Source organism: Magallana gigas, chromosome 9 (genome assembly GCF_963853765.1).
Source record: "Magallana gigas chromosome 9, xbMagGiga1.1, whole genome shotgun sequence".
In the NCBI taxonomy this organism is placed as follows: Eukaryota; Metazoa; Mollusca; class Bivalvia; order Ostreida; family Ostreidae; genus Magallana; species Magallana gigas.
In genome coordinates this window covers 1,492,554-1,517,516 of record NC_088861.1, presented here as the reverse complement: position 1 = coordinate 1,517,516, position 24,963 = coordinate 1,492,554, and the positions used below count along the sequence as shown (strand labels likewise).

At 32.1% G+C, this 24,963-nt stretch overlaps 1 long non-coding RNA gene across 1 annotated transcript in view; it reads right to left on the bottom strand.

The window, feature by feature from the left end:
• The window catches only part of LOC136271296 (uncharacterized), a 29,102-nt gene extending 5,066 nt beyond the window's left edge, over positions 1–24,036 (bottom strand). Inside the window, exons 1-2 of the long non-coding RNA XR_010709212.1 lie at positions 23,738–24,036; positions 7,140–7,667 (exon numbers count right to left, since the gene is read on the bottom strand). This is a non-coding gene — a long non-coding RNA (uncharacterized lncRNA). The remainder of the gene's footprint in view (positions 1–7,139; positions 7,668–23,737) is intronic.
• Positions 24,037–24,963: the final 927 nt, after the last annotated feature.

The following is a 24,963-nucleotide window of genomic DNA, read 5'->3' as shown; positions in this document are numbered from 1 at the left end:
ATCATTTCACGCAGTACGCAATCTTTCCTGAGTTGCTGAAGATGTTGAGTAATGGATAAACGTAACGTATATCTTTTAGTCAATTAAGTTTCTACAGAGGTTTGTTTTACAATTTATTTCCGTGCGAAATATATGGATTCATACTCCATATATGGAAATAAAGCATGATAACGTTGCGCAGAAGAACAATGTTATCTGTAAACAATTTGTTGTAAAAACTAAATTCTACATGAATTTTACCAAATACGCCATCTTGTTGCTAATATAAGATGTATCTTAAAACTAGAACCCTTATCCTGAGACAAAACAGGTGATTTTATTATTTATTTATTTTTTTTTTGGGGGGGGGATGACATTCACTAAACTTTAAAACGCGTCTATGCTTATTAGAGATGTTAGATAGGTTTTAAATTAGTTTTATTTATTTCTTCTTTCCTAAAAATTTTGCATCTAACCTTTTCTTTATAATTATTTTGAACACAACTCTTAGATACTATACATGAATTGACTCTATACAGAGAAAACCTAACAGATTTTATTTTGTAAATATACTTCTAAATCAAAAAAGGTACTTGCAATCGTTAAACTAATAAAAAATGTTTTACCGCTATAGCCATACAATCTAACGTAAACATTGGCAAGTACCCAAGTTCTTAGATTTGAAATTCTTAAGTTGAATATTTTCAAAGATACGTGTAATATTTTGGAAATTTCTTCTTCTTTTTTCATGTAATCAGGTTATTCATCTTGTTACTGTGATGTGTATGGTATATGGGATTTTTCGGATTTGTCCTACTGTGCAGAAAACGACTTTGATTCACTGGAACAGGAGGTTAGGAATAATGAGAGAGAGAGAGAGAGAGAGAGGGAGAGAGAGAGAGAGAGAGAGTTACTTCTTGAATGATAAATCTGATCTTAGAAAAATGTATGCAAGTTATTAATTTTGTACCTATTCATTTGTCGTTCGTAGTTGGATGCGATCTACGCAGAGATGGAAGACGGATTTACAATCCCGACTACAATTAGCAATGCAATAAATTCTACCTTAAGCGGGATTAAAAAAATTTCTCGGAACGGAAGTTCATCCGGAGGTTTGAACAGAACACTCCAAATTTTGAGTAGAATCGTTACATTAGCCAACGAGTCCGATTCCATTAACGAAGAGGTTGTTCAACCCATTATCAAAATCTATGATTCTTTTCTCATTTGTGAATTTAATATCATTCTGTTATATAGTAATTTCATTACAGTTATTATTTTTTTTAAATTCGGTATGGTCTTTGCACCTCTTTATTGAGATTTTCATTAACAATCTAATTGATGGATGTTTATTGTAAACAGCAATACTTAAATGCCAGGTAATAAATACATGTATGAGTTTCAAAAAAAAGATTCCAATGTCAAGGAAATGACGATGCCAGGATTTTAATCATAAGTACTTTACATGTAATAGGCTTCTCTAGACTTAATTTTGTGGGAGTTACCTTTCGTCGAAGTAGTATTTTTTCATAAATAATGCACATGCGATGTATCAACTACACTTTAGTATGTATAATTTTTTTTTATTTTTCAGTCGTTTTTTGGATCAGTTGACAACATTTTATCAACAAGAAACAATGATGCATAGATGACATTATCAACGGTAAGTAATGAATACTGTGTCAGATAATTATGCCAGTGCAGAGGTAACATTTTTGCACCCGCTTATAATGCAGCGTCATAAAAATTGATATATCAAATAATAGACCATTGTCTACAGAGTATAAACCCGCTTTTGTTTTTTTTTTTTGGTGGCTCACCTGACAGTTGAGATAATTACTTTTTAAAAAATAATGTCCTATAGGAAACAATAATACCCATAGAAGAAGTAACTTTTTTACATTAAAGATTGAAAATTTTCAAAAACATCCGATTGGAATTAAATTCTCCATGGAAGAACAAAATTCCTAAAGGAATTTGAATCAGGCAGCTAGTTTTCCAGCAGGAAATTAAGATTTTCTATCGGATTTTATATCCTATCGGAGTTTTGTTCAAATCCTCTCGGAGTTTTGTTCAAATCCTATCGGAAGTTAAATTCCTATGGTGATTTCTTTTATTCCGGTAGGACATTCCAAATATCCTATAAGGAATTTGTTTTTCCTATGGGAAAAATTATTTTCCTGTCGAAATTTATTCTTTAAAGGTTAATATCTCACCTGGCAGGAGAGATACGATAATAACAAAGGTGATGAAAAACTCCTCACGCATTGGTTTATCATATGGCATATTTTGAATTTTTCGACACATGCAGCTAAGACGGGTGCAAAAATGTCACCTTGGCACTGACATAATCATCCAGCACAGTGCTAGTTGCATCAACGAACGAACCATACATACATAAATGCAATGCATGCATACATACATACATACATACATACATACATACATACATACTTACATACTTACATACATACATACTATTATTTCACTAATTTTTATATAACAGTCGGAAGATATCAGTTTGAATAATGAAAACCTTTCCTTTTTGTGCTTGTAAATAAAGCATTGTATTTAACAAATTCTAAAAACAATTTATATTTTAAAAAAAAAAAATCGAAAGAAAAATATAAAATTTATACTTTGCAGAACCAAATGTGTCAGATGCAGGGACAGTTATGAAGTTAGTGGAGAGATTCAGTGTCTATGCAAAACAAAAGGCAAAACAATCAACAAGACAGGGGAATACATTTATTGGAGAAAACTTCTGTTGGTGTTTATTGTTTAAAGTGTCTATATTAAAAATTATAAATATTTTCTTATCTAAATAAAAATATCTATAATTTATTTAGAGCTGTTCAAAGTTCAACCTAAAAAAAAAAACCCCAAAAAGCAATATAAAATATGATTTTTTTATAAAAAGGTTATGTAAAGAGTTGTTTTCCCTCCATAGATTTGGACTATGCTGTTTTGAATTCAACCAACAGCATTAAGTTTCCTGTTATCAAGTCTGGCACATCTTACCTTTCTTTACCGGATCAAAGATTAAATGTGTCAGGTATGTTATGTTGCAGGAGCTTATACGTGTCAGATATGTTATGTTTTTAGAGATTAAATGTGTCAGGTATGTAATGTTATAGAAGTTTAAATGTGTCAGGTATGTTATGTTGTAGGAGATTAAATGAGTCAGGTATACATGTATTATGTTGCAAGAGATTAAATGTGTCAGTTACTATTATGTTATGTTGTATGAGTGTAAATGTGTCAGGTACATGTATGTTATGTTGTGGGGGTTTAAATATGTCAGGTATGTTATGTTGTTAGAGAATAAATGTGTCAGATATGTTATGTTGTGATAGATTAAAAATTCAGTTTTGTATGTTGTTGGAGATTAAATGAGTCAGGTATATTATGTTGTAGGAGATTAAATGTGTCAGGTATGTTATGTTGCATGAGTTTAAATGTGTCAGGTATGTTAGGTTATAGTAGTTAAAATATGTCAAGTAAGGTATGTTGTGGCTGACATGATTTAGAGCATGTTTTCGTGTTATTCAGTACACTAAAATTTGAGTTTTATTGTAAACATCTAGTTTCCTTCTATCTGCCAATTCAAACCCCTAAGTCACGTCGGTAATTTGATAATCACACTTGAGTTTTAGAACATCCGTACGTCTTAGTGTTTTTGTTCCTTGAAAAGATGCATAAAAATGAGCAATTCTATATCCGATATGAATAAAATATCTTTTTTTTAATAATGATTTTACAAATTTTATACAAATAATCGCAGCACTGAAACATCTTTGAGATTTACATTTTCATTTCAGAAAATTTTTACACTGCAGTGATTTATAAAACAATTGGAGACATTCTTTTTACAAATATCACTAACTCATCTACGTAAGTTACTCGTACTAATTATACGATTATATAAATAACGATTTTCCATGTTTCTTGAGTTAATATTTCATATTGTACATAACAAATATTTCATGAAAAATAGTCAAATTTTATGAAACTTATTAACAGTTAAAAGCTTGAGAAAATGAATATCCTTATGTAGAATATTATATGTTACAAACTTGTGTTCAAATCAAGGCTGTTTTATAGAAATCCGGGGAACAAAAAAATGTCGGTAGGCACACAAGTTCTTTCCTTAAAATTGGACACCGCTCCGGATACGCTGTCTCCATCACTTAACCTACACTTTACTACGATAAACAAGGTAAGTAATACTACAGGCTTTGAGAACTATAGAAAGTGCCATTTTTAATTGATTATTTCTAATATGTATTGACATTGTACTGTTTTGGCTGAGAATTGATGATATTTTGTGATAATTTTACTGTTGTTACTGATAATTGCTGTCGGTTCTGATATTTACTGATGTTTTTGCGGTGAATGTTGGTAATTATTGAGATTTACTGAGATTTACTGTTGGTACTGAACATTTTTAAGAGTTACTGATAATATTAAGCCTAAAGAATTGTCTTTTATTTAAAAAAACAACAACATATTATTCAGAAATATTGCAATTTATTTTCAAGTGTTTATTCGATAAATGCAGACTCCACCAGGATATTTAAATTCTAAATGCATCAGAAATTATCGGTAAAAATGACACTTTCTGTACTTTTTAGAACCATTAGTGTAAGGAACATGGACATATAATTATGCTTTCAAACTTTATTTTTCGTCAGAGATATTCAAGATACTAGAACCCCTGAAAACAAGATGGTTGCTGTTTTGTTACATTTTAAAATCAAAGAAAACAGCTTTACGTTAATTGACTTCATAAGTCAATCACGTGACCAATTGCAATTGGTATTCTTCAATCGTCGTGCATCGTGCGTTAATAATATTACATTTCTAACTTTTTGAAAACAACAAGGCCAACAGTTATCATGCTTTCTTTTATGTCTCTCTAGAAAAAGAGGAATCAAATATTATAGAATTTATTTCCTTACCTCTTCCGGGGCCTCTTGTGCGGCTCAAATACGCAAAAAATGTCAAATGTTCAAAAGTATCTTTGAACTCTACCTCTACACATAAGAAAAAGCGTTGTTATAATGTCCATTAACCTCTTAAAATGAATTTTAATATTCCCTGCCTCTGGTTCAGGGGATAAAGCCCTTGGGCGAGGCAATGATGACTATAACGTGCAAAAAGTTAAATCTTGAAAATATTCTCATTAACTTCAGTCTATATTTCATAAAGACTAAATGCATAATCACGATGTCCATGAAGGTTTCTAATTAAATTGCAAAAAACATAACTTTTATGTCAGGTGGTTCAGGCCCAAAGGTATGGCCAGCATAATCATATAATAAATATGTATGAAATCTTAGAGAAAATCTTCATATCTTTCGCATGTACTTTTTGAGATCGCTAAATGCATGATTTTGAAGTCCATTAAGCCCTCTACTTAAAATATATTATAAATAAACTTTGGGTTAAGGGTTCAGACCCTTTGGTAAGGTCAATATGGCCATGTAATGAAAAGTAGGAACTTTTAAAAAAAATCTCTTCATCTCTTCTTCCATATATATTTAAAGAAAGCTAAATACACTTGTATATGATTACATATATAATGTCCATGAAGCTCTCTATTAAAATTTAGAAATATTCAAGCCATATAATATGGCCAATAAGATTCATTAAATCTTCAAACAATATTTTCCTATTTCAAGAAAACTTGTCTCCTTTGGTCCCATTTATTTGTTTGAGAAAAAGTAAATGCATGATTATCACAATCTTTACAACATTATTTAGTACACATGTACGATTTATTGATCATTTGCATTAAAGTCTATCTGAAAATAAAACTTTTATCACATAGTTTTTTTAAAGTTACACATGTATATTTTATTTAACGTTTAAAATATTATCTAAAAATCATATAATTTTATATTTTTTTATACAGACTGGTGACTTATCGTCCGCAATTTGTGTCTACTGGGATTTTGCAGCTAGGTAAAATTAGAAAACTAATTTGTTGCCGAAAGTTTAAACCAGTTTAAAGTATCTCTCATAATTTGGCATAGTGTATAAATTCAATGAGAAATGCTGGAAGATGTTTAACCTCCGAGCGTCTGCGATACACGATCTCAAATTCGACCATGAAATATTTTCTATGACCTATTTTACCCTTTTTAATGTGTTCATCCATATTCAATATGCATTTTTATGCAAGATATTTATTTTAAATAGCGCATTAGTACTTGTACTTTTAGGGATCAGTTACTACCTATTGGGAGTAGCTATGACAGGCTTAAAGATGGCATGTTATTTTAAACTAAATTTTGAACAACTACTCAACAGTGACCTTCATAATATTTTTATATGATTTTTTATTATATTATATAACTTTTCAACTGTTTAAGATATGGCACCATAAGATCCCTTATTACCTAATATATATATCGAGGTTAAAAAGCGCCAAACAGTTGTAAATCATTGTGAAGATCTGTTTTGCTTCATCAAAACGAAACTTCTGTCGGTATTTTTAGATTTAAAAAAACGACTTTTTGTCGCTTTAGATCTCAATTTAAGGAACTGGCCTCACAATATTGAGGTCATTCAAATGCTTGGTATTTGCTGTATTTGGTCCTACAAAATGTTCCTTAGTCTTGAAATAAGTGGGAAAACCAGTTTTAGGTGCCACTCACATAACTCCTTACTGGGAATTCCGCACAAATTTTATTCTTTAATGATTCGCAAAATATTTGTTGTTTTGATTTACATTTACGAAATATGAAAGCTTTTAGATTTAAACCTTAAAGATCACTTCGTACGAAGCATATCGACATTAAAAGGGGTCAAACTGTAGTAATACGCCAGTGAACAATTTTGCTTCATTGATGCTTAACAAAATTTCAATCTTTTTTTTTTTGAATATCAAGAAAAGACTTATAACCCTTAGTTCCTTAATTCAAGAAGCCGACCCCCAAAAAGGGGTGTCTGCATCAAAATTTTTAAAAACTGCCTATAATTATGACCTCAGGCAACCATCTATGGTGCTGGAAATATGTCCAATGGTCTCTACTATATCACTGGACAGTATTTGCAGAAAAAAATCATGAAAACAGAAACAAAACAGTACAAGAAAAGTACAAGGGCTTTCGTTTGAAATGGAAGACGATTAAATAACTACAAAAAAATATTACCAGTGAAAGTAGTAGACAGTGGCTCGGTTGTTGTAATGTGCGTTGTTGTATTTTGAGTGGATGTACTGTCTGTCGTTGTTGTTTCTAATTCAGTAGTTTCTGATTCAGTAGTTAGTTCTAAGGTTGTACTCTCTGTCGTAATAGTTGTTGGTTCAGTGGTTGTAATTTCCGTCGTGAGTGTTATTAGCTCCGTATTCGTGGAATTCAGTAATGAAGTAATAGTTAATGTTTTAGCATTTGTTGTTGGTTCTGTGTTCGTGGAATTCCACCCAGAAGTAGTTATTGTTGTTGCTATTGTTGTTGCGATTGTTGCGTTTTCCATCGGTATCGTTGGTATTTCAGAGGTATTTCCACCACTCGTCGTTGTGGTTGCTGACTCGGTGGTATTGCCATGTTCTGAACTCAATGAGGTTTCTGACTGGGTGGTTGTTTGTACAGAATTTTGTGTAGTGTCTATTGCTATCGTTTCATAAAGCAGTGTTAATTCTTCAGTAGAAGTTGTAGTGGTTGAAGCCTGAACTGAAATTCCTGCAACAACATTAAACAGTTAAAAGGCGATTTTTAGATAATTTAAATTTGCATGAGATATACTAGTAAGGCATTGCATAAATTTATTTAAGAAATATTCAATTTTAAATTTCAAATAATTCGATAGTTACTTACTAGTAAATACATAAGGAGGTAAATGGCTAAAAACCATATTAAAGATTTAGAGAGACCATGTTCCAGGATCAGAAAACAATCTTAGACTTTGGTCAAAATTTGTACATTGTCATATCGTCTTTTGATTAAATACATCGAAAAAAATTGAATTCATTTAAACTGTGGCATTATATTGTGTTCATAATTACACATTTTAAGCGTGGATTTATGACATATTACAATTTCACAATTGAAAGAATTTTCGACTGAAGTCTAAAAATGCTTCAGAATCCCTAGGCCTGATTGCTAATTTTTTTGAGCATCCACTGTGGATGTTTTGTCATTATTTAAAAGGTTTGAAGTATCACGATTACACAATCAGTTGTTTTTCACAATTCATAAGTTGATAGATTTTTTTTTATCAAGAACATGCTTTGTAGCAACCTCTAATGATACAACGTCCACTAATGATATAATGTTTCATTAGTGGTCAGGATGTTGACCACTAATGATATAATTTTATCATTAACGAACAACCTAACCGTCCGCTAATGATATAATTTTAGATTTGTATCATTAGCGGTCAAAAACCGTAACCTCTAATGATATGGAAAAAAAATGAGAAATAAGTACTACCTTGACCACTAATGATATACATTTGCACACATTTCAATTGCATTAGTGGATGGATTTGAAACCTTTAATGATATAACATGATAAAAGATTATATATATATATATATATATATATATATATATATATATATATATATATATATATATATATATATATATATATATATATATATATATATATATATATATGGGTTTGTTAATTATAGATTAGAACAACAAGGAATATCAATTAAAGTTGGTTGAATTAAAACTACTTAAACAATAGGGATCATGTCGTTGTAACAAAGAATATTAGCCCAAGTTAAAAATTGGCCCGCGTTTCATTTTTCAACATTGATTATTGATTCGGGGAGGGGGTGGGGATGGGGGGCTTTTTTAACGTTGAAAACTGAGACCAAAAGTCGTGAAATGTATACCCGGATTTCATTTTTCAACATTGATTATTGATTTGGGATATTGGGGGCGGGGAGGGGAGGAGGGGCGGGGGCTTTTCTAACGTTAATACTGCGACCAAACGTCATTTTTCAACAGCTCAAAAAAGTTTTTTTTTCTAATCTCTGATGACCTCACACGTTGAAAATTGACCAACTACAGGTTTTTGAACTGTCTCTGAAATGGAACTTGCTCTACCTAATTATTTTGTATCTGATAAAAAATTTCAGCTCCATGTTTTAATTCCTAATATTGTCCGATATTCATGCCGATATGGATTTTTGTTTTTGTTTGTTTTTGTTTGGGGTTTTTTTCCCGATAGCAACAGTTTGTTATCAAGACTAAGAACTCTGTCTCTTGTTGTTAAACTGTGTAGATAGAGCTAAAAGGAATATATGTCAAACAACATCGTCTCAAGCCATGGTCCGGTGTCCGTTTATATATATATCTCTCTCCACCATGATCGTTCATGTTGACCGTGGTTTGCTAAGATTGTCAAACCAATACCGGCCGTTTATGTTATATTTCCGGTAAATCGCTTCAACTTTAATTTATTTTGAGAAGTCATGATAATTAACTGACAGAACAATAATGAGCAGCTTTCATATCTTTATCAGACAAGTCGCGATCAGTGATTATTTAATTAATTCAACTTAACGATAACTTTTCTTAAACTTGCAAGATTAACAAAATTATGATTAATAAGCTACTTATCTTGATTTGACAGAAAAAAATATTGTGTTCAATACAGATACAAACACTACACAGAAACTTTTTCGTGGGTGTGTTTAGGGAGTATTGGACATTTATGACGCATTCGCCGGCGTAACGAGGAATCTTGACCCGGGTTGAAATTTGACCCGGATATCATTTTTCAACGTTGAAAAATTGATACCAAAAGTCGTGAAATTATACCTGGGGTCAGTTTTCAACAGCTTGAAAAATATTTTTCAAACTTCTAAGGACATCGACACGTTGAAAACTGACCCTGTTGAAAATTGACTCCGACTTCAGAGTTTTGAACTGTCTTTGAACAGAAGTGTAACTTGCTCTTCACAGTTTAATTGTACATGTGTGTACTTAAAAGTTTCGGTTTCAAAACTTTAACTCTTTCATACTATCCGCTATATTTGCCGTTGTAATGAAGAATAATGACCCCCGTAGAATAATGACCGGGGGTCATTTTTCTACGTAGAATTATGACCCCCCGGTCATTATTCTACGCAGAAAAATGACCCCCCGGTCATTATTTTACGTAGAAAAATGACCCCTTTGCCTGAAGAATAAGTGTCATTTTCATAAAAATGAACACACTCCACATGAAGAAAAGTGACCCCTGTAGAATAATGACCCCCTTGTAGATTAAAGTTGTTCAGTATATTTTTTTATTATTTGTGAAATAGTCTTTACACTATTGTTATTTTTACTGCTGCAGTTTACAGAAAGTAACAGAAATTATAATTCATATTCAAATAAACTTAAAGTGAAAGAAGGGGTATGTCTTAGAAAATAAAAATCCTTCCGTTATAACAAGATATTGACGTATTGCATCGGGGTATGGTTGTCATCTTAACAATTACATTTACATATATCTATGGTGTTCTGATAGGGCCACTTCGACCTAAGTTGCAAAGGCGATAGTGCGAAGGCGAATGAGCAAAAGTGCGAAGATGCGACGACGAAGCGCGAAGATGTGATGCCTAAAGTGCGAAGGTTCGAAGGCGAAGGAGCGATTCTACTATCGCTCCTTCCCAACTTTGCACTCTGGCCTTCGCATCTTCGCACTTTCGCCTTCGCCTTTAATTTTTTGATTGCATTCAGTCTCGGTCGATTACATAGAATTTAATACAGGTACGAATGTTTATAAATATTTGAATGTGTACATGTAACATATATGTTTACCAGTGCTGGCTATGCCTAATCATTATCTACTCCACACACAATTTAATGTCCGCCATAATGTGTACATTTGCACTTCTAGACTCCTGTCACTTACCAGCCGTCTGTTTACCGTGGACCAATCACAGTAACATTCTAATTTCATTATGCGACACTTTTTGCTCATGCATGGATCTAGAGGGGGAGAGGGGATCCGCCCCCGGAAAATTCAATATTAATAAATTTACGCAGTAAAACGGGATAGGAGTCCGGACCCTATCCTGCTTGATAATTTAATTTTATTAATTTTATAAAAAAAAAAATCCAAAATATGCCTCGGAACCCTTTAAACGATGGAGAGCTCCGCAATTATAAAACATAGGTAATAACATATTACAAAGCTCACCGAGACGAGGCATCACCTTTATGAGGCATCACTTTTATGAGACCACCTGTATCATATTATATGAAAACCATCCTTTATGATCATGGATATTCATGGATTCTGTTTTGACACAATATCGTATATCATCTGTTAAAAAATTGTATGATAATCATATGTTCATATGTTAATCAATACAATAATACAAAATTAAAATTGCATCCTATCATACTTACAATATATATCATATAATACCATAAAATACCATAACAATTTGTGAGATATATCAAGCATTGAATCATTATTTTTTGAATGAGGTCTCATAACTGCAACGGTATGTGCATACAAATTGTATAACGCGCGCTAGCGCGTTATGAAATTTTGTTTGCACTCATCGTTTCAAATAATGAATCAATGCTTGTATTTACGTTTTTTAAACATGTATTTCCTTCCCGCAAATATGATTTTTTTAAAAAAGCTCTGTCTTATTCAACGAGTAGTGCGAAATTGACGGAATGGCCACTGGAACAGCCGAAATATGCTGACAAAAATAGTGCACAGCGTTTTAAATTCTAATAACACAATTTTATTTTTCTTTCTGTAATTTAATGAATTTACTCTTGGTAAACTAAGAAATTAATCAATTGAATTCATTTAACTGTCAAAATATATTTACATCAATGAAATATTTATCAGCGTAAATATAATATCAGGTAGTTATCCTATTTGAAGTCGCGAGAAGATTCAGTTCTTGTTCTTCGAGAAATACTGAAGGAATACTAAATGTATTCATACGCACCAGATTTGGTGATCGGGTCTTCTGTTTTGTGCGTAAATATCACTCAAATCAACAAATGCAATTTAATAGAGGGAAAGAAAGTGAATGTAAATATTAAAGCATGGTATTGTATTCTAAGATAGAATATAATTTGATACAACATTGTATCATATCAAATGATACAATATCATGGGATAAAGTAAAATATTATAAAATACAAGCATATTATATACATTGTATCATATTTGATTAATTTCAGCACTAAAATGCAACTTTACGGGATAAGTATGGCTTATTCTATCTTCTTAAAATTCATTTTAACAAAAACAAGTTTCTAATATTTAACACATTCATTTTAGGTCTTCGACATTCAGAATGTAAACAAAATATTTGTTTACATAGCAAAGAATTGTAAGCTCAGTAAATCGCTGATAACTTAACGAATGGCACTCGAATTTTGGCTGCCTATCAAAATTGCCTTAATGAAGTATTGTATACATTAAAAACGGAAAATTAATTTTTGACCAAAATCGTGACCATGCCCCTTTAAAAAGAATAACATACGTAATTTGACATATGTACAGAAAAAAATACTAGCTAGTTAATTTTTTTTTAAATATTTGTACATGTAAATTGTACTAACTGTCTCGAATCACTCAGATATCCCCTAAACATTAGTTTTCATTTTAATATTGTCAAAGAAAATTGAGAGGGAAGTTAAGAAATACAAGTATAGATAAAAAACCATATATAGATCTTATAAATTATTGTTGTTAAAAGAAATATCTTCTCAAGGGAATTCAATGCATTTCTCTCTCTTACATTAGGATTTGAGCCAAACCATTTGTTTTGCTTGTCGTTTGTTTTAAATTTAATCTTTATTTTTGTTTTGATAATTTTATACGCATGTTTCACATATTTTTCCATTTCTCTTACATTGAATATATGATCAAGAATTACTGAATCCTCAAACTTTGAAAAACATTATTGTATCTTTCATTATCAAAAAATTTCCTTTTAATTCGAGTGACTTTTTCCAGGTGTGTTATTCTACCTTAACAAGGAGAGTGACATCTTAGTTAAAGAAATCGTGTTCATTCCTTTAAACTTTTTACAAATAAATAAGATGAATTCAACATATGACGAAAGTAATAATGAATAATCAACTCTTGTACTTTTCAGGTGAACATAGGTATACTCTATACCTGTGCCCCTTAGAGGACCCCTTAATTATCTAATTGTCTAATCTTCTACACTCACATATACGTGTATCATTAATTTTGTTTTCACAAATATCATAACATGCATTTCTTGCCGGCCCCTCCATTATAAAAAGATAAGAAGGTCATTAGATGAAAATCAAAACCGTCACACAAATTTACCTTATTTTAAGATTATTTCAAGGAGACGGACAATCGTTTGAAAATTAATTCCAGGGGTTTGTCACAATTTAAAAAAAAACGTCGGATGAAACTTAGTTACAAATATGTTTTACTACTTCTTTTTAAAAAAAATTAAATAACACTAATTTTTCTGTATTTTTGGGGATACAATGCATGTACATGCAATGGGCCCCACTTCTATAACTGAAAAGTAAATATAACTAGATGCAATCTCGTTGCGAGCAACGAATAGGTCTTCCAGACGAATTTTAAAACCCTAAACTCTAAACTACAAAAGTTGTCATTAAACACTTCGTTGCATTTGCAATTGCAAAGCGGAAAACCATAATAAAAAAAGAAAAAAACGTGTTCCTCTCTTGATACTCTGACATTTCAAATAAAACATGAAAATAACAAAAAAGAGACATTTCAACGATATATCCGAGATATCTCAACATAAGAAACGCAATAATCATCTCGATGATTTACCATGAGATTTTAATCCTGGGTAGAATTTTTGAAAAAAAAAATTAAAATATATACTATCATTTATTAGAAAGTTTTAAAAAATACAATTTTGTTTGGTTCCGGTGACGACTGGACATGCCGGATAAATCATTGATACCTTTGCTGCACATCTACATGTTTAGGTCTATCATATAGCAAATCTTGGTTACTCAATCAGTTTCCGTTATTGAGTCTTGCACAGTCAAAATCAGAAAAAATTCTTAAAATATCTGAGATACCTCAGTAGAAAAAAGCAATACTCATGTATTTACCATTACACTAATGCGCTGAAAAAAAAAGTCTGGAAAATTCTTTCGAAAATTATAAAAGCAAAAAGTACAATTTTGCTTGCTTCTGGTTACGACCAGAACTGACAGACAAGTTATTGATGCGTATTCTGCACATATTCATAAAAAGGTCTATCATAAAGCAAAAATTGGTTGCTCAATCACTTACTGTTTTTGATATATCGCGCGTACAAAATCAGAAAAGAAATATATCAAATAGATATCTGAAATATCTTAAATGAGGATAACGTATTATATAATATTTCATTAGAAAGGATCTAAAATAGATAGAATTTTTCATTAAAAAAGCCGATTTTTGATGTCACCTTCGGCGACAACTGAAGTGATGGACTAATAACTGATACAATGTATCTATTCTGCACATTTACATGTTAAGGTCTATTTTTATAGCAATGATTGGTTGTTCAGTCACTAGACTTTATTGAGATCTCGCGCGGACAAACTCAGAAAATTAACATCTCAATAAGATCTGAAATATCTCAACAGAAGAAATGCACTTTTCAAGTATTTGCCATTTCAACACTGTGTAATATTTTGAAAACAATCTGGAAAATTCTATTGAAAATTACAATAATAGAACATAGAATTGTGTTTGGTAACCGGGACGACTGGATTTTACAGATAAAAATACATAAACAACGTCGCAGGCGTGCGGGGACTGTCCTTACTTAACGCTCTATATACGTTGTCTTCGGAAACAAATATCGTTTTGCACTAAAATTTTCAGATCTAAAGAAATATATGTAAATATAATACACTTCGAAATTTTGTCATTACAGCGAGTTTTCATGATTTTATTGCAACTGTGACACTACTTTTGGAGCAACCCTCGTATCAATCCCACAGTGTTGTGTATTTGGTGATCTGAAAAGTGTAAGTGTCTCCGAATGTTATTCATGTCTCATTAAACATTAAGCTCGAATGATGAAGAGATTATTTGACTGATAATTATTTTTTTTCTTTGATCACTAGCTCCGATCAAAGAATGTCATTTTCAGTGTGAAGTCTCCGAATTTAAATTAATGTCTCATTTAACGTTAAGCTCGAATGATGTAGAGATTATTTGACTGATAAATTTTTTTTTTCTTTGATCACTAGCTCCGATCAAAGAATGTCATAATTTTTCTCCACCTTTCCCTTTAAACTAAATCATTCTTTAATATTTCATGTAAAGAAATGCATCTAATTTTTTGAGGCTTTAAAATGTGAAGTAGTAAAACAAATTAAAATGGTGCCTTAATGGCGCTCAGACAGCAATCTGAAGATGATTGCGAGACAGTTTACAAATATATTTCTGCACCAAAACGCTTAGTATCATAGCAATTTTATCACAAATAATATACCTTCTATCTTTTTTGAAACCTTAAGAGAGAGAGAGAGAGAGAGAGAGAGAGAGAGAGAGAGAGAGAGATTATAACTTAACAAATTATCAGACTTTTAATCCTTTTTAAACACCTTACCTTCAGTCAGTCAAAAGATGCTTTTTAATTTAAGTACATTGTACATGTTTCATCTAATTAATTTCTTTTGTCTTTACACGCCCTTATAGTTACCACAGTTACGTATACACTACTAAGTATATTGTGAATGTAAACCCTCTGTCCAGGTAATGCACATGTGCGACCTTTTAGTAATTACCTAAAATAATGATTGACTCTAGCTAAAGACGTATGAATTGTTAGTATATTATCAAACGTTCCTGATCTATTGAAAATTAAACAAAGCACGAGAAAAAAAGACAATATTGTTTGTGCAGAACACCACAGTGGAGCCTTTTTTTTCTCTCAGATTAGGGTTTATTCTGATTAGGTAAGGTGTGAATGCCTGCAGGGCTTCATTTACCCGTGTGTACGTGTCGTGAAATCCTCCGCTAATCCGTATACACCGAAAGAGATTTAAAAACAACGGGACTACGTGTAAATAATGTGTTCAAATTATTGTAAAAATACTCATGTTTTTATTCTTTTTTACTCCGATTCGCAAACAATTTGTCAAAATCTAATCCGCTATCAATATTTAATATTCCACAACATAATTTAGTGATACGGCTATACTGTGATGTACCATTCGCTATTGTTATACTTTCATGTTAAATACTGAAATCTGATTGGTTAAGACGCAGTTAATAATATTTACTATTACCCTCAGCGTTAGCAACGCACTTGGCAACGGGAAACATTAAAAAATGTTACATGCGCGAAAATTATGCGCGTACGGTTCGCTGTAGAATTCACATTATTCCTATATAAAGGCAGTAAAATTTTCTTAAAAATTTTAAAAAAGACATTCAGTATAACAAAATAAATAGTGCCTGTTTGGGAGGATAACAGTTGAAATTGACACCCCTCGAAAACCATTGTCAACCTCCGCTTCGCGTCGGTTGACAATGGTTTTCTCGGGGTGTCAATTTCAACTGTTACCCTCCCAAACAGGCACTATTTATATAATGGCCGAGTGGTTTATATAAACAAAGACATATTTTAGATACATGTAAATGCACATGAGCAAAAAGAATAATAACTCTGAGATAAATTGCAATAAGTGACTACGGGTAGGACCTTTTCTTATAGGGGAAAGCCGGACCTTAAATGCTAACATTAAAGGTCCGGCCGGACCATTTTACGGACCGAACCTTAAAATATACGACACCGGACGCCGACGCCGGGGGTATAGCATATGCTCCCATTGACTTTGTCTCGGTGAGCTAAAAGGCGAAAGCGCGAAGATTCGAAGGCGAGAGTGCGCTCGAAGTTGCAAAGGCGCCTTCGCAACTTAGCACTTTCGTCTTCGCATGTTCGCGCTTCGCCGTTGCATCTTCTATATTCTTCATATTGTTCATGAATTATACTTGCATTGAGGATTTCCACAATACAAACTGCTGGGTTTACAAGTTCATCACCCAGAATTAATGATGAAACCAAAATTATGAAAAGTTTACTCCACTGTTAGGCATTATAACCAAGCTGTAGTTAGTAGGCACTGACAGCAGCCATTACGCCAGTAGAGGTTAACAGCCAATAAGGAAAATCGTCAAAGTACTGAGAGGACTCGTACAGAAAGTATATTTTACTTTATCCTCGGCATACTTTAGTAAGTTGAGTTAATATCAAGATGATTAATGCATCAATAGTTTGTATGAGCATTGGTAACTTTGGATACAATAAAGATCGTGTGATCAAAATCAAGCGGGATATAAACCCCTAACATGGGCCTTAACCTGTTATCAACGCTTTTAGAAACAACTACTTTTATTGTAAATAAAACCATTTTTGGGAACAAATTTTGTAATTATTCATGGTACGTATGTGTCAACTTTATATCTCTTTGTAAATCAAGCTGGCATTATAAATGTATAATAAGCAGATGTACGCATGCAGGGGTATATCTATTAACACCCCGTGGTCAAGTTACCCAGGTTGTTTGATAGTCTGTAATTTGCATTTGCGCACAACAGGGTCACCGAGAGTTAGGTGTCAAGTATGTTTTCACCATAGTTCAATTAACACGTCTAGCATTCGAATATCTTTATTTAATTATTGTCGTAATATATCATGTCAGATGTGAATATTATCTCATTACTATTTTTTCTGTTCTGGCTGCTGGACGCAAGAAATTTTCATGAACTTTGTTTAACCCACCCACCCACATTCCTTTAAACATACGATATAGTATGTAAGATTTTTTCCCCATATTTTCATATGAACACTGTTTATTTGTGAGGTGGCGGTTTTTAACCCCACCTTTGCAAAATTATTGTCATTTATTCAATGATTTTTTATTATTTACTCTGTTGTTTTCATTTTAAAACAATACAAATGTAATTCATTGAATAAACGACCTCTAATGCAATAACTTGTTTAATTTTCTTTGCAAACAAACTTGGACTCATTGGATTATGATAATGTACAGGTTTTTCTGGTGTATGGTGGATTTCCTTTACTGGAAAAATTTGGTTGTCAAAAAATCTTTTCTTATCATAATCGATCAGTGTTTATTATCTATTAAGATTTACTATAGTCAGGTACTCTTCACAAATTTGCTCTAAAAGAATAAAGTCTATTCATGATCACAAAACAACATTACAACAAATGTTTAGAATATTGATGTTCTTGTATTACGTAGAAGAAAACAAAACTAACGCAGAATGACTTTTGTTAAAAATCACTTTCCCCAAGAAATGTAAATAAGAAGTATTCATATTCCTGCGTTACCTGCCCCCTTAGTCTTTTTCCATAAAGATATATACATGTATCATTCTTCGATTGACAATTCATTCATCAATGAATATTATATCTATACAACAATTATTCTTTCATGATTATTGTTCGTTTATTATCACACAATATCCTCATTGAATATGAATTTTTCTTTATTTGCGTCATTTCCCGCCGTATGTCGACGAGAGAAGTACCGTAACTGTTAACAATCAATTTGTGGCAATGTCAGAGTGTTTTGCGTGTGCTTGCTACGGATATGAAAAACTATATATACAGCGATTTATTTACAAGTTCGGTGTTTATAACTTTAAGATAAGTTAAACAGAGTGAAAATTAAGCAATTTCAAAGTCATATCTTGGATACGGGGTAACCAATTTCTATTCATGTTTACAGGTGAGGGGGGTCATTTTTTTATGGGGGTCATTTTTCTTCATGTTTAACATGAAGAAAAATAACCCCTGGGTCTTTTTTCTTCAGAAAAATCCAGTTATTCTTCAGCTAGAGGGGTCATTATTCTACGTAGAAAAATGACCCCCGGTCATTATTCTACGGGGGTCATTATTCTTCATTACACCGTCTTGGGTAATTTGACATTTCAAAGGTTGATTTTTCTGACTTCAATCATTTAATATTTCATTTGACTGAAAACGTGGTATGTAGCAACCTCTTTTATTATACTTTCATGTTAAATACTGAAATCTGATTGGTTTAGACGCAGTTGATAATTTGTTCTATTACCCTCAGCGTTAGCAACGCACTTGGCAACGGGTAACACAACGAATTGTTACATGCGCGTAAATTATGCGCGTACAGTTCGCCGTAGAATTCACGTCATTTCTATACAAAAGCAGAAAAATTTCTTTAAAATTAAGACATTCAGTATAATAAAATAAATAGTGCCTATTTGGGAGGATAACAGTTGAAATTGACACCCCTCGAAAACCATTGTCAACCTCCGCTTCGCGTCGGTTGACAATGGTTCTCTCGGGGTGTCAATTTCAACTGTTACCCTCCCAAACAGGCACTATTTATATAATGATACACTGTCCACTAACGATATTATGTTGCATTAGTGGACAGAATGTTGACCACTAATGATATAATTTTATCAAACCCGGGTCAATTTTCAACCCGGGTTAACATTTTTTGTTACACCGACATAATCCCCATTGTTGAAGTAGTTTTAATTCAACCAACATTATTTCATATTCTTTGTTGTTCTAAGGTATAATTAACAAACCCACATATTCAACTTAACAATAAATTAGTGATTCAATTGTGCTACAGACCATAATAGCAAATAGTCTTGTGTTGTCTATGGTTTAATTTTAAAATTCTTCAGAAATATTTTTTTTACAAGCTAACCACTTTGAGTTTAATATACCCGGTAATCATTTTTGGTACAAGTTAACTATATCTGGTCAATCACTCACTTCCTGTCAGCCTTACTGACCAGTCCGGTCTATCTTTGTCAATCGTCTTCAATCTTGTTAGATGCGTGCCTCGAACCACTAGGTAAGTCTTTTTTATTGAAGTAATTGCTCAAATTTGTTAGTATTAAATTGTATTTTTGAAGTATAGTTACAGATGGAAATTTATTTTACAGATAAAACATTCTTAAAAGTATGGCACACCATTATGGTCTTTAATGTAATTTACAGTTAAAGGTATAAAGTTAAATTCTATATTTTCCTATTTAGTAATTTGTTATTTCTATTTGTCGTAGTTTTTTACCAATATTATTCATGACGGAAACGTTTCCACACAAAATAAAATATGAAACCCGTGTGACTTTTGTTTGCGTTGTGCAAGGTTAGCTATCTGCCTGCACCAGGCAGAATAAGTCTTATGAATTGGACCTTTTTCATGTTAATAAAATTCCGCTAAAAGTTTATCAATAATGTTTTAATATCGTAAAATTGCTTTTCTTCAAACTTTCTTCAACTAAAAATATTTAGCACAACTCCTTTTTGATTAATGATAATCAATTTGAATCTTCAAGTAAACAGACGAAGTCATAAATGGTATGTATTTTGTCTGTATGCGACTATTTCAGTTCAAGTAAAAAGGCAAAATATCAGGGTAATGTCAGAATGGTGTATTTTAAAGGACAAAATACATGTATATGATCAAATAACGCCCCCCCCCACCCAAAAAAATAAAAAAAAATTAACCAATTCTTATGCAGTATCGTATGAAAATCAAATCAAATATATATATATATACTTTTATATTAAATTATATCATATTATATCATTAAAGGTTGCAAATCCATCCACTAATGCAATTAAAAATGTGTGCAAATGTGTATCATTAGTGGTCAAGGTAGTCCTTATTTCTCATTTTTTCCCCATTTCATTAGAGGTTACGGTTTTTGACCGCTAATGATATAAATCTAAAATTATATCATTAGCGGACGGTTAGGTTGTTCGTTAATGATAAAATTATATCATTAGTGGTCAACATCCTGACCACTAATGCAACATTATATCATTAGTGGACGTTGTATCATTAGAGGTTGCTACAATGCTTATTTAATCTGAACAACGAGCAATCAACGATGCCTTGGCAGCTAAGCTCCTACGTGATATGTGATTAATATTATCATTTTTCTACCCTATATATACAAAATATACTAAATTCTACCGTATCAGTGAAGTCTCCAATTCCGGGTCACGTCACACTGTTTCGTTAATATTTGGCAAAGGTGTTCATACTTTATACATATTGAAATAAGTAAAGTTTGTGAGCTATTTTACAGCCATTTCTTTTTTTTTTAAATAAATTCCCGGGAACTTTATTTACGGAGGTATGTCAACAAGACCTGGCTTCCCCACTTTCGAATCATTTCCTCCATTTCCGGGTCATGTGACTTTATAGTCTCTGTAATATCGGGGAATCGTTTTGGAGAAATCGTTTTTATGAATTTACAGCATTGAAAAAATATTACCGCTCAAGAAAAATATTTAAAACTACTGATACACAAGTAGCAGGGACCCATTTCTAAATATAAATGAGGGCAGTGATTCTGAATGAAATAATCATTATGAGACACTAAATATAATATACAGTAAGCAAAGAGAAACAACGAACAAGATAAATATAATGACAACAGATCGGCATGGACCATTTTATTGAATTGAATTTCTTTCTCTCCTAGCTCTTACAGGTAATCACAAAACCACAAAAAATATGTTTCAGGTAAACTGACCCGCAATTGGGTAAACTCCTATAGTTTGATTTATCAATAAATGTAAATCTAATTGAGCACTTTATCTGACGGATATGTGAATGCATGTGCAATATTGTGCAGCTATTAATACTCGGCCAAAACTTTCACATCAACCGCGCTGCAGCGTAAATAACGAAAGTACCATATCTATCAAAGATGAGTGGAAATCTCGATCTCGAAAGCGCTTGATTTCTAATTTCGTTTCTCGGATGGTCTGTAAATGTTTTCTTTCAAATACTTTTACTGATCAAATACAGAAAGGCCATAATTCGTGATCAGTCTATTTATAAAGTTTTTTTCTGCTATATTTTAAACAATATGACATAAAAATTATAGGAGTGACCCGGAATTGGAGACGACCCGGAATAGGAGACTTCACTGTATTTAGTGGGGTTAATATCAAAATGGACCAAATTTTGTTATATTTTGGAGTATCACAAATGAAGATTGGTACAATGGTTTCATTAAAAAATCAAGAAAAATAGTTTTGATATTTCAAAGTGATACACCTTTTACTTCTTCTTATATATTATCATTTATTACGTAAGTTCCTACAAAGCCTACTTTTATTATAACGTCATAAAAGCACTATGGCAACGCTCACCTACCAAACAACGGAAAATCGTGTTAAAAAATAAAATCTATACATTTTTATCTTTTAATTTATTGTGTTCAATTAAATAAATGGTATTGGAAAAATGTCACTAGGTATAACTACACTGTATTTTACTAGAATAAGCAACATGCGCAATGAAAACTAAAGTTAAACTTCATAATACGACTTCGCTGTTTCTTTTATCTAGCGTACTGGTTTACATTTACTTTTACAATCAATGATAAAATGTATTCTTTGATGATTCATGCGAGTTATATGTATTTTTTCTGCAATGACATTTACCTCCATAACCAGCATGAATCACCAAAGAAAGCATTTCATTGTTTAAATGTTGATTATTATTCCTTAATGCAATTGGACTAAATTGCACTAAAATACATGTAATAGTATCACACATTTTAAGGTTGTGACTTTTATGATAATGAATTTATTGCAACATAGTGTCATGTTTAAGGATATAGCATTTAAAATCTACAGCACAGGAACATCGTATCCAGTCCACTTTCTATGACATGTATATATTATTTATATGTATGTCATATCCGCATGAAACACGGATACGATGTCCCCGTGTCAACAGTAAGAATAAACCCACGTATACCAATCAAACCATGCTTATGTCGTGACTTGCATTGGTTTTGATATCGTTTTACCTCAATATCTGGGAGATTTAAACAATTCTTATTCGGTCGTTTAAATAAAGGAATGTCCCCTTCGCATATCATCTCCCGAAATACAGGACAACACGCCTTAATCTTGCAAAGTTTTAAACAAATATATACATAATGTAGTTATCATTTATTTTGATGCATATGCCTTTAATATAACAAATGGTTTCGTAATATGTACCTTTCCGTGTACGTATGTATGATATAATACATTAACTTATTATTAAACTTTAATAATTTTTGTACGTCTGATAATATGTTGATAAGTTTGCTATCATTGTATCAACAACAAAAAGTTTTATAACTACATCAATAGAGCTCAGAATTGTAGACTGTTTTTTTTTATTATTTTGTTTAAGTTTTATTCAAGTATATTGCTTCCGTGGTCAACCTGCGATAAAAAAGTGAAACAGTGAGCTAGTAGCGCTTTTCTCCATGGTTTTCTTTGCGAGAATAAGGGGTCATCTGTCTGTATATCTACTCATTGCGATATTGTTTGAGATCAGGGGTTTCCTGGAATGTGGTTGTACTTCAAGGTGGTGCAAAGGTGGTGGTGGTGGGGGTATAGATACTTAAATGACAGGAGAAGGAAATGGAAAGGGATATTTCATGTTACCTCAATGGCAGTTCAAAAGGATTGCTGTTGTCCGTTCAAATTGAACTTTGATCGAATTTAAAAAGAATTTTCTGTGTATACATTGCACATGCAAAATGGGTGCATTGGTTATTGATATTATTTTTTTTTAAACGGCGGCATGAAAAATACTACTTTTATATTTCCCCTTGCTTTTTAACACACCCATCATGACCAAGTATTATTTTCTAGTTATATATGTATGTATGAATACGTAGTTAGTTATTCACGTCTTGGATTCTGAGAATTAAAACCATGTACAAAGAGACACAATAATAACCCTTACCTTGCAAAAGACAGTAAATATATCCAAAATGAAATAAAATAGACATGCTATTCCAGGAAAAAACTGGACATTTATTCACAAGTATGCCCCACATGCATTCGGTACTCAAGAGTACCTAATCAATAGTGATTTTATACACCTGAATATGTGTTTCTCCGGGTCTCACTCGTTTAAAGTGTCTGCTCTGATAACTGCAATTCTTGATTGAAATACAATCTTTCTAGGATGTAATAACATATGACAAATATAGTGCACATTTACACCGGGTACGTTACGACGTCTATTTTAAATGCACCGGGTAGCAAGGTGGATGGGTTTTTTAATTAGTCGGACATTTTTAAATGTCTAAAAGAAACCTCAAAAATCTGTCTAAACATTTTTTTTAAAAGAATGAATGTTACGCAGGTCTGTATTCGAATTCTGACTGACATTACCTTTAAACAGATGAACAGATCTACTGTTTCCTACACAGGTGCTTGAGGACAGGATCGACCCCCCCCCCCCCAAATCCACCCCCCCCCCCCCCGATTAAAGACCCCCGGGACTTTGTTTTTATTTTTATTTTATTAAATTATCTTTTTATGATATATTTCTAATCTAATTTATACATTCATTACCCAAAATTACCTAAAACAAATATTTTTTAAAAAATCAGACCCTCTACATATGTACAGAGGGTCTGATTTTTTTTTCAAAAATGTTTGTTTTATGTAATTTTTGGCAATGGATGAATAAATTAGATTAGAAATATGTCATAAAAGGATAATTTAACAAAAAAGAAAAATAAAGTCCCGGGGGTCTATATATTGGGGCTGGGGTGGAAGGGGGGGGGGTCGATCGTATCCTCAAGCACCTGTGGTTTCCTATTGACATTCATTGTCCAAATATACTTTTTTGTGTTTTTTATCATTCAGATTTTTTTTTCTTTAAGAGTTCTGGATGCTGGTCAGAGATGTTTTGCAATATGTGTATGTGATAGTGTTGAATTTCGTAAATATTATTTTATGCATTTTTTATTTCAGCTTTACAAATTAACGTTTATCATTACAATAATAAAATCATTCATATTAAAAAGTTGTGTTATACGTGTTATCCCTTAAAGTTAAAAATAGCAAATGGTCAGTTCTATATTTAATTCTGGTTGTTGATTGGCTGAGAGAATTTTCGCGCGGTGCGCGGCAGGTAGATTTTGAGTGAGGGCTAGTTTTTTGTCGAGCTCAGGAGAG